This window comes from Octodon degus, unplaced genomic scaffold (assembly GCF_000260255.1).
Source record: "Octodon degus isolate 3935 unplaced genomic scaffold, OctDeg1.0 scaffold00175, whole genome shotgun sequence".
Classification (NCBI taxonomy): domain Eukaryota; kingdom Metazoa; phylum Chordata; class Mammalia; order Rodentia; family Octodontidae; genus Octodon; species Octodon degus.
This window is the reverse complement of record NW_004524751.1, coordinates 4,309,976-4,319,679: the sequence shown is the minus strand read 5'-3', so window position 1 is coordinate 4,319,679 and position 9,704 is coordinate 4,309,976. Positions and strand designations below refer to the sequence as shown.

The 9,704-nt window shown below is 35.5% G+C and overlaps 1 pseudogene; it reads right to left on the bottom strand.

Annotated features, from left to right (window-relative positions):
* Positions 1 to 8,222: 8,222 nt before the first annotated feature.
* On the bottom strand, positions 8,223 to 9,327 carry LOC101574330 (annotated as a pseudogene).
* Positions 9,328 to 9,704: the final 377 nt, after the last annotated feature.

Below are 9,704 nucleotides of genomic sequence, written 5' to 3'. Positions count from 1 at the left end.
ATATTAAATGAATGTGTCCTTTGCAGATTACTTTACTCTTCATACATTTTCTTTAAAAATGGGTATTCAAATTAATCCAATGATATCTCATTTTCACTTTCAACTCAAGCCAACAATATCTGAAAAATGCTTTTCTCAAAGATAAAAATGTTAAAATTAATAATTATAGCAAAATGCTATACAATGTGTAATAATGATGAATTAAAGTTAGAGATATCTGATTGCATATACCTAAAGTATGATAAACAAATTACATGCTCATAATTACAGTACAATTGTTCCTGATGTCCACAGAGGACTGAATTCAGGATCCTAATGGAAACTTAATCTGAAAATTCTCAAGTTCTTTATCTAAAATAACATAGTATTTTCACATAAATTATGTATATTCTTCTGTACTTTATTTCTAAGTTATTTGTAATGCAAAATATATTATAAATGTTGTATAAGAGGTTATTATTATTTAGGCCTTTATGAAAAGAGAAATAGTCCATATGCAGTACAGATGTATTTTTTTCTTAATACTTTAGATATGTGGTTGTTCAAATCCGACATAAGAGTACATTGCAGTATTTTTTACATCAGTAATATTAGATCCTAAATCTACATTGTTTTTTATAAGTTAATATTAAGTTTTCTTAAAAATTACACAAGTGCATATCTGACATTTATTATAAGTCTGTGTTTTCTCTTAAATTGATTTCTTGTATTAGGAAAAATGGGTAAACACAAGTATTTGTGTATCATAAAGTACATGAATGAAAATCACAAAAATGACATAAAATTAAATAGTACTACATACATATACACTGCTAGCAAATATCTGAATTACGCTTTGTATCACAGCTGAAATTTATCCAAATCATTTCTCCAAGAAAATTGATAATCATTTGATGCTTTTTTTTACCTATGCTTGAATGTGTTTGTCATCTAACTATAGGCCAACATGTCAATTTTGGGTGCCGTACTGGCTATGTGACTTATAGCTCTCAGGACAACTTCAATGACATATATTTTATAGTATAAAGATGGTGAGCATTAGTGAATTATTTTTATAAAGTGTTCACAGCCTATATTGCTAAAATGTATCAGTTATCACAAATGTCAGCAAATGAAGTGTGAGTAAGTGGAATGTTCATCCTACTCAAAATGAAGTGTTTCTACCAATTGGCAAAGAGAATAATTTCTTAAGACATGTTGACAGCACCAAAGTCCTCAGTATGGTGAGAAACTGACAGTGTATATAAAGTTAGAAATAATATTCATATTTTTAGTCAATTTGACCTAACATCTTCGTAGAATTTCATAGCTGTTCTATTTAAATTATTATTTTCAAATGTGATAAGGAGTTAATTTTTATTACTGTGAATTGCACATATAATATGCTAGATGGTGCTAGAGAACACCATTCTATTTGTTGTGATTATAAAATAAGTCTTTGATAAAAATACATGCAAAGTTTGAGACCCAAAACATCGATGTATAATTTGGCATTGAACTATAAATTCAACAAAGAACTTTACAAAGAAATCAGACTGAATAATGGGGTGAAAGCAGATTTATTCATGCTTAATTCACATAAATGTTTTTGGCAATAGGTATATGCTAGCATGCTGAATTTTTAGAAATCAAGGGATGAAGATTAAAGGAAAAATAAGCAGAGTTTTGATCTATGTTGAAAGTTTAATCCAATTAATTAAAATTCATATTTTCTTGTAACATGTATTATAGCTATGAAGCATCAAAGTATTAACCCAGTACAGGCTGCTATTACACTTCCTTGGACATTTGAGTCAATACAGATTTACAGGAACTTATATTATCCAGTTCCCTTTTTACTTCTGCACATACAGAAACTTAGGGAGGGCTGGGAATACAGCTCAGCACTGCAACGCCAGCCTGGAAAGTGAAGGGTCCTGACTTTGGTTCCCAATATCTAAAGAAAAGGAAAGAGAGGAATAAACTGACAACATTTCCTATTGTGTTTGATAGGTAAGCAAATCTTTTTTTTTTTTTTAACATTTATTTATTGTGTGTGTGTGTGTGTGTGTGTGTGTGTGTGTGTGGCCAGCTCAGCCCACCAGGGGGCGGGGCTGGCTGACATGTGGTGCTGGGGGATCGAACCGCGGTCCCAGTGCTTTGTCAAGCTTGTTTCAAGTAGGTGCTTTAGACCACTGAGCCATCTCTCCAGCCCGGTAAGCAAATCTTGTTACAGAAGCCAAATGTGAATGAACTGCATGCATATATACTAGTGACTTGTACAGTGCAAGAAATTGAGAGCAGATGGATCAGTTCTGATGCTAAGGCCAGAAGGAACTAATTTCTGAGTGGAGGTTATTGGTTTTTTCCATTCAAAGCATGCATTAGTCTAGACCATCCCAGAAATTTAAAATCAACTACACAGATGAAGCTGATTGAAATGTTAATCATGTAAAGTAAAACTGAAGAACTTAAGTTTCATAAAGCAGTTTGTGTCATATGCATATTAAATAGTGGAAGACAAAATTCCATCTAGCTAATTGAAAAGGACATTGAATAAATTTAACATCAAGAAACACATAATTATAGTGGTGTCCCCTAATGCTGGATTTGCTTAATGAGACACTACTTTGCAAGATGAATTCGTACAATGGAATGAATACTACGAGTATTAGAAATAAGTTCTATATCCTATTTTTTTCCATTTATGACTTCCATCTACTAGAACACTTTTAATTTCATAAATCAGAAAAGATGGCAAAAAGTGTTCTGCATTAACCTTTATAAGTTTCACAATAATGTTATGTTTTTTGAAGTACACTGTTACCCTCTTGAAAATGTTGTAAGTAATAAAAGTCCTTCTAAGAGTGCAGCAACTATAAACACAATCATCTTCTAAGGTGTCATCAAGCAGAACAAGTACACTTCTGCAATGAAAACTTAATTAGGTAATGAAGATGATAAATTAGCAAACTATGGACCGTTATTTAATGGCTAGTTTAGGAACAACTAATGAAAAACAGGTAGATAGTGTTCCTTACGTATTATTTAAGAACTCTTGAGACTTAAACATGTTTCACATCATGACAACAAAAAACAACAATTGAGAATTCACCTTTAACTTTAGAATATTTCTTTACTGAAAGAAAGTTTGGCTACATTATAGGTCAGATCTCTTGTAGTAGCATTTAATTCTAACTTCTTCCAGAGATTACTTTATCTGTAGAAATTTTGAAAACTCTTTCCAAGTTGTAACTTGTTGGATACATATGAGACAGCACCATGATGATTTGATGTAGCTTTTCCTCTGAAAGTGAAACATACTTTATTTTTTGGAAAGTGTACATAAAGTGCCCAAGTAAAAATTTTAAATGCCCTGCAGAATACCAGATTATCAATCTTAATCTTATACAAAATTAGCACTTTGGTTTGTACACTTTCAGGCCTCTAAATCCATGATCCTATGTAGTCTGGCTACTGTTCAGGCTGGATGCTCAGGCAAATCTAAGCATCATTCAGTCCCAGTTTTATAAGCATGTGGAATCTAAGAGTTGTAGGATCTCTATGGCTTCAAGCAAGATTTCAGAAGAAAGCCTGGAAGGTGAGGCATTTTGTCCCTAAGGGGGAAGTGTGTGAAGCTGGGAGATAAAGCATGTAATTCAGTGCTATTTCAAGGAACCTAGAAGTGCCAGGAGCAAGGACTGTCTGAGAAAAGTCATAGACAGTGAGCAAAGTCACTGCATGGGCAGGGATTTTAAAAGAGGAATGGATTAAGGGGCACTACAGCAGACCTGCTGTTGGTAAATGGGATCTTGTTCAAAGAGATGAGTGCCTGACCTTGTGACCTGTTAAGGTTTATCTCTCTTCGTGTCCTCTCATCTTTATCTGTTTCCTGGACACCATGACATGAAGCCTTTTCATCATGCTGTTTGTCCTTTCAGCTAACTGACTTGAGACTGTAATCATAGACAAATTAATCCTTTAAGTTGACAATATTGAGTATTTACCTTTACTCTGAGAAAAGTGAACTAAGAAAAATATAATTAAAGTATCTTATCAGTTGACTTTGTATATGAACAAGATATTCTTGCATGGGGGCTGGGAAGACAGTTCAGTACAATAAGCACTTCCCTGGCAAGTGCAAGGGCCTGAGTTCCAACCCCGGTTCTGAAAAACAAAAACTAAGACTAAAAGAACAACAATGCTCAATGGTGGAAAACCACTAGTGGCAGGGATTGATAGGTAATCTTCTGAGACTGAAAACAGCAGTTTGACTATTTTAAAGAATTCCAGTAATCAAGGAATGTGACAGATAATGACTCTGTACCTCAGCTGAGATTAGAGCCCTGACGACATCTTGCTCACAACCTTCTGAAGACTCAAAAGATCCAGAGACTCCACATAAAGCTTACACATTAAGGGATCCGACTTCAATTTTTCTGTTTTATTTTGTTTTTCTTTTGAGATGAGGATAAGACAGGGTCTTGTTCTATGGTTCAGGCTGGCCTCAAACTCTTGATAACCCTCCGGCCTCAACCTCCCAAGTACTGGAATTACAGGAGTGTGCCACAACCCCCAGCTTGGGACTTAGTTTTAAGGTACAGCATTAGTGGTAATTTATTACCTAGCAAAGACAGCTAAATACATCTCCTACTAAAAGCACAATGTTATTCAATGGAGACAATCTGTTATATTTTCGGGAAACTGATTTATAAGAAAAATTTCCTGGAATTTGAGCTGCACTTGTATTGATACTCCGTGTTAATACGGGTCAGAAAACTGAAATGTAAGTTAACACGGTTTTTCAGTTTGTTTGGTGTCTTTATGGGTTTACTTTCCTTTACTTGAAGTATGTTCAAATTCTTCAATATAAACCAAAATTTTATTTATAAGATATATATAGAAAACATGAAATATCCTGAAGCAAAGTCTACTATGTAATCTCAAAAAACGTTCATTTGAATATATCCTTTAAATAAATAATTATATGTCTCATGAATAAGGGTAATAAGGAATTTCAAAATTTACTAGGAAAATTAGGACATACAAACCTTAAATTAATGCCTCAAAAGTCTTTATCAATCAAGTGAAGAGTTATTCTTAATTTAGGTTTGCATTCTAACTCCTTATCCTTTCAGTTTATTATAGAAGTTAACATACAGTGGTGCTTCTTTTCATGAACTTAATTGTTTCCACGATTCTAGTCACAGAATTTGTTCCATGAGCAATTTATTTGCTACCAAAATAGTGGAAAAAATTTAGTTCATGAATCAAGGAACCATCCTACCCTGTCTCACTAGAGAAATAGTACCAGCTAAATAGTTAATTTTGTCTAATTGCAATGAGAGGACATTCTAGTTTACTCTTTAAAAATACAAAATTTTGTATTGTTTGCATTATGATCTATTCTGAGGGTGAATTTAAATGCAGTTATAAGATCAAAAAAGTGAAAGCAAAAGAAGGAAAGCATCTTATTTTAAATGCCTATATTTAAATATAATTTTATTAAGCATATACTTGGAATACAAAAACAAACTGAAGGCACAAATTTGCAACAATGACAAAAATTTCATAAATACTCTACCAGACAAAGGAAAAAAATCACTAAAGGAGAAGCCAATTTAGTCATATTTGCCCAAGATTGCATTGGAGAGGGACACAAAAGAATAGAGGGTCATATGCTGTTTCTCATCTGTCTCAAGATTTCATTAAATCACTAAAATACAACATTAAACCATATTCTATACACACCTACTCATATAAAATCATAATTGTGACAATATATGCATTTTTTACCAATCATTCATCTATGAAGAAACATACAAATTTTGATTTTGCTGTCTTTTTCTTATATTTGTGAGATGAAATAATGATGGAATGGTATTGTTTTGACTAGTATGGTGCTTGTAATTTAAATTTTTTTCTGTGGGGAAAAATTAAAATTATTTTAAATAGATTTTCCAAATTTGTGATCTTGGAACTACTAAATATCTGTGCAAAAGTTTATAGTTTATTTCAAGGACAGTGCAAAATAGTATTAAAGTATAAAAATTACAAGTGATACAGAATTTCACTAAGCAAACTAATATGAATTTCACAGTATGTGTTGCAATGCATAACATTGTCTTCCAACTAGTTATTATTTTTACCAGATATATTCATGCATAATTGGAAGAAAGAAACAAAGAAATACATAAGAAATTAACAGGTGAAAAAGGACAAACAATTGAAAAAAAAAAGAGACAAAACAAATTTCGCGTTATCTATTCCTTTCCACAGACCAGCAGAAATCCACAGTATAGTTGTCCAAACCATTCTGCTTACATACATAGGTATATATCTTTCCCCCACTACCCCTCCTGGCCTTATCCTCAACTCAGTAACTCTTTTGTTTTGAATAAATTCATTCCATTTTCCTAGTATCCATTGTACCCTTCAGATTCCATTTTTTCTTTCAGATTTTCACACCAAGGAGACAATAAAATGTTTGCCCATATGGGTCTGATTTATTTCACTTAAGAGTATGTCCTCTACCTGCATCTATTTACCAACAAATGTGTCAAATTTATTGTGCTTTATAGCTGAATAATGTTCCATTGTGTAAAAATATAACATCTTTTGTAGCAATACCTCAGTTGATAGGCCTCTGGGTTGTTTCCAGGATTTGTATAAGACAAATTGTGCTGCTATAAACATGGGTGCCCATATATAGCTGTGATGTGAGGATTTCAGTTCTTCTGGGAAAAGACCAGGGAGAGAAATAACTGGCTTGAATGGGATTTCATATCCTAGCTTTTTAAGGAATCTCCACATTGCTTTCCACAGTGGCTTTACCAGTTGCACTTCCACCAACAATGCAGAAGTGTTCTTTTTTCCCAACAGACCCTTCATCATTTGTTATTGGCTTATGTCTTGATGTTAACCATTCTTTCTGAGGTGAGATAGAATCTCAGTGGTAGTTTAATTTGCATATCTCAAATGACCAGTTAAGTTTTGAACATTTTTTTTTCTTATATTTTCTTGACATTTGCATTTCTTCCTCTGAGAAGTATATATTCATCTCAGATGCCCATTTTTGGATTGGGTTTTGAATTTGAGGGACCTCATTTTTTTAAATTCTTTATATGTTGTATATAGAAGGCCTTTGCCAAAGGGACAGTCAGCTATTACTTTCTCCCAGTTAATAGGTTTTCTTTTTACTCTTTTGGAGATTTGCTTTGAAGCGCAGAACCTTTTCAAAAAAATGAGATCCTGGTTGTTGACTCTTTGAAGTATTTCCCATGCAATTTGGCTTTTGTTCATGAACTCTACCTACCCTATGTTTTTAAGAGTTCTACCTTCATTTTCCTCAAGAAGAGTTAGTGTTTCTGTTTTAATATTTAAATCTTTGATCCATTTTGATGGTACTTTAGTGCATGGTAATAAACATGATCCTGATTTTAGCCTACAGCATGTGGAAAGCCAGTTTTTCTAGCACTATTTATTAAACTATCTTCTTTTCAGTGAACCTGTTTATCAAAGAAAAGTTGACTGGATGTGTTTGTGGGTGTGTCTGCATCTTTTGATCAGTTCTACTGATTCTCAGGTCTGTCTCTATGCCAACATCATACTGATTTCCTTACATGATAAAATGTTATGACATTATAGTATCATTTCAGGTCAGGGGCCGTGACACCTCCTGCCTTTCCTTTGTTTCCCAGGATTGCTGCTGATATTTGCAAATGTATAAGTAGTTCTACATGAATAGTACTGAAGAATAGGAACTCACATAAACAATTAAGCATAGTTAATCATAAATGCCCCCCATCCCCCCAAAAGATCTCTTCAACATTCACAATTTCTATTCCATTTCACAAATCCTGCTCATAATCTATCTATTAAACCTACACAAACTCTAGAGTGGACTCTTCAAGTTAATGGACTCCCAGATAATGGGATTGATAAATGTTTGAAAGTTTTCAATTGAAAGAAATCAACTTTACTCATCAGTTCCATCGTCACCAGAGACTCCTCTGCATTCATTTCATGGTTGGGGTAAATCTTCAGTCTTCCAAGTAGTGAATACACCCCTGTTGTCACAATTTCTTTCTTCTTTTTCTTTTTTATTTAAGCAGTATGATTTTATTTGTAAACAGCTCCCCTGAATAATGAGTGAACCTAAAAGTACATTTAAAATGGCCCAGGTAGTTTATAGTGATAGATCTGATGTCATCTGTAGTTTCTTCTTCCTAACATGGGTGCTTTCAGCTAGGCAGTACACAGTGAGCTGTCTGAGTCACATTCAGGCAGAAGCCAGAGCTGTGGCCATCCCGCACCTTCTTCCATATCAATCTCATGGAATCTGGGCTTCCCCCAGATGTTTGCCACTGTCCTGGGAACCTGCGGGCCCTGATGCTGTCACTAGTTCTGTTAGCTCTCTGTGGTGGAGGCTGACCCTCATTGACATCACTGATGCAAAAACATTGGCCATCCAGCTATTCCTTGCACAGTGTCACCTAGTTGTCACCATCTGAGATGGTGAAAATGTTGGCGGTGATGGACCAGCTTAAGTACTACATGACATTGTTGAACTTGTGCAACAACGTAGGTGACCGTGTTTCACCTGAGAGATCTTCACAGGTCCAGATGAATACTCGGCCATCCTGGGAGCAGCTGCCGATGGTGCTTATGAGCAGAGCAGTGTGTGGGGTGTGGCCCAGGTCACATCTTGAACCCAGTCACTGTGCGCCTCCAGCTTCTGGTCCTCCTTCCACTGGCCATTCTTGTCCTCTTTCCAGAGTTTGATGAGGTTGTGTTGGCCAGCAGAAGCAAACTTCTTGATGTAGCTGGCTTTCTGCCCTGATGGCTGGTCTATGAGGCTTCCGGGTACAAAAGCAGGGGCCCAGCTGAACCCTGCATTGCAGCCAATAGTGTGAGCATTGTTGATCTTCTTCACTTCCCACTGTCCTTCGCCAGTGTAGGTGAGCAGGGAGATCGCCCCATCTGAGCTCCCACAGGCCAGGACCAGGACATAGTCATGAGGGCCCAGCACACAGTTTACTGAGGAGTTGTGTCCTGAGGGTTCATGGGTCTTCTCTCAGGTGCCATTCTCCTCCTTTCAGGTGATGACTTTCTGGTCATAGGAGTAAGATGCCAGGATATTACCATACATGGAGTGGGCCCAGGCCACCTGCCACACAGGACCCTCATGACCCTTGAGGTCAGCAATGAGAATCTACCCTCATTGTACTCATCAAAGATTTTGACGGATGAGGAGCAGGTGGGCATGCGGGTGCCATAATAATCCATCTGGGCATAATGAATCATGTCCTCATGAGAGGTGTCCACAGCATTAATTACAGATACCATAGCTGAAGTAGCAATGACTTTAGGTCTCAGACATGGGACATTGTGGTCACAATTTCTCACAACTATATTCCAATGCCTGATGATTTTACTGATCTGTGTGACATCTCAAATTACCTTAATTCAGTCACTTTTATCAGTGTTGTCCAAAAAAGAAACTACAATTTTCATTCTTGAATGTTGATAATGAAAGATTGCATTGTTTGTAATTTGTATCTGACTTGTTTATTTTCATAGCCATCAGAGATTTATTTCTTAGAGTTGTGAAATTCAAAGAAGTCCACAGCCTGCATGTCCCAGCGATTCAATGTTAATCATCCCATAGTGGATAAGCAAGAGAAGGAAGGGAGTTAAGCCAAACCTTTTCTCATGACTTACTT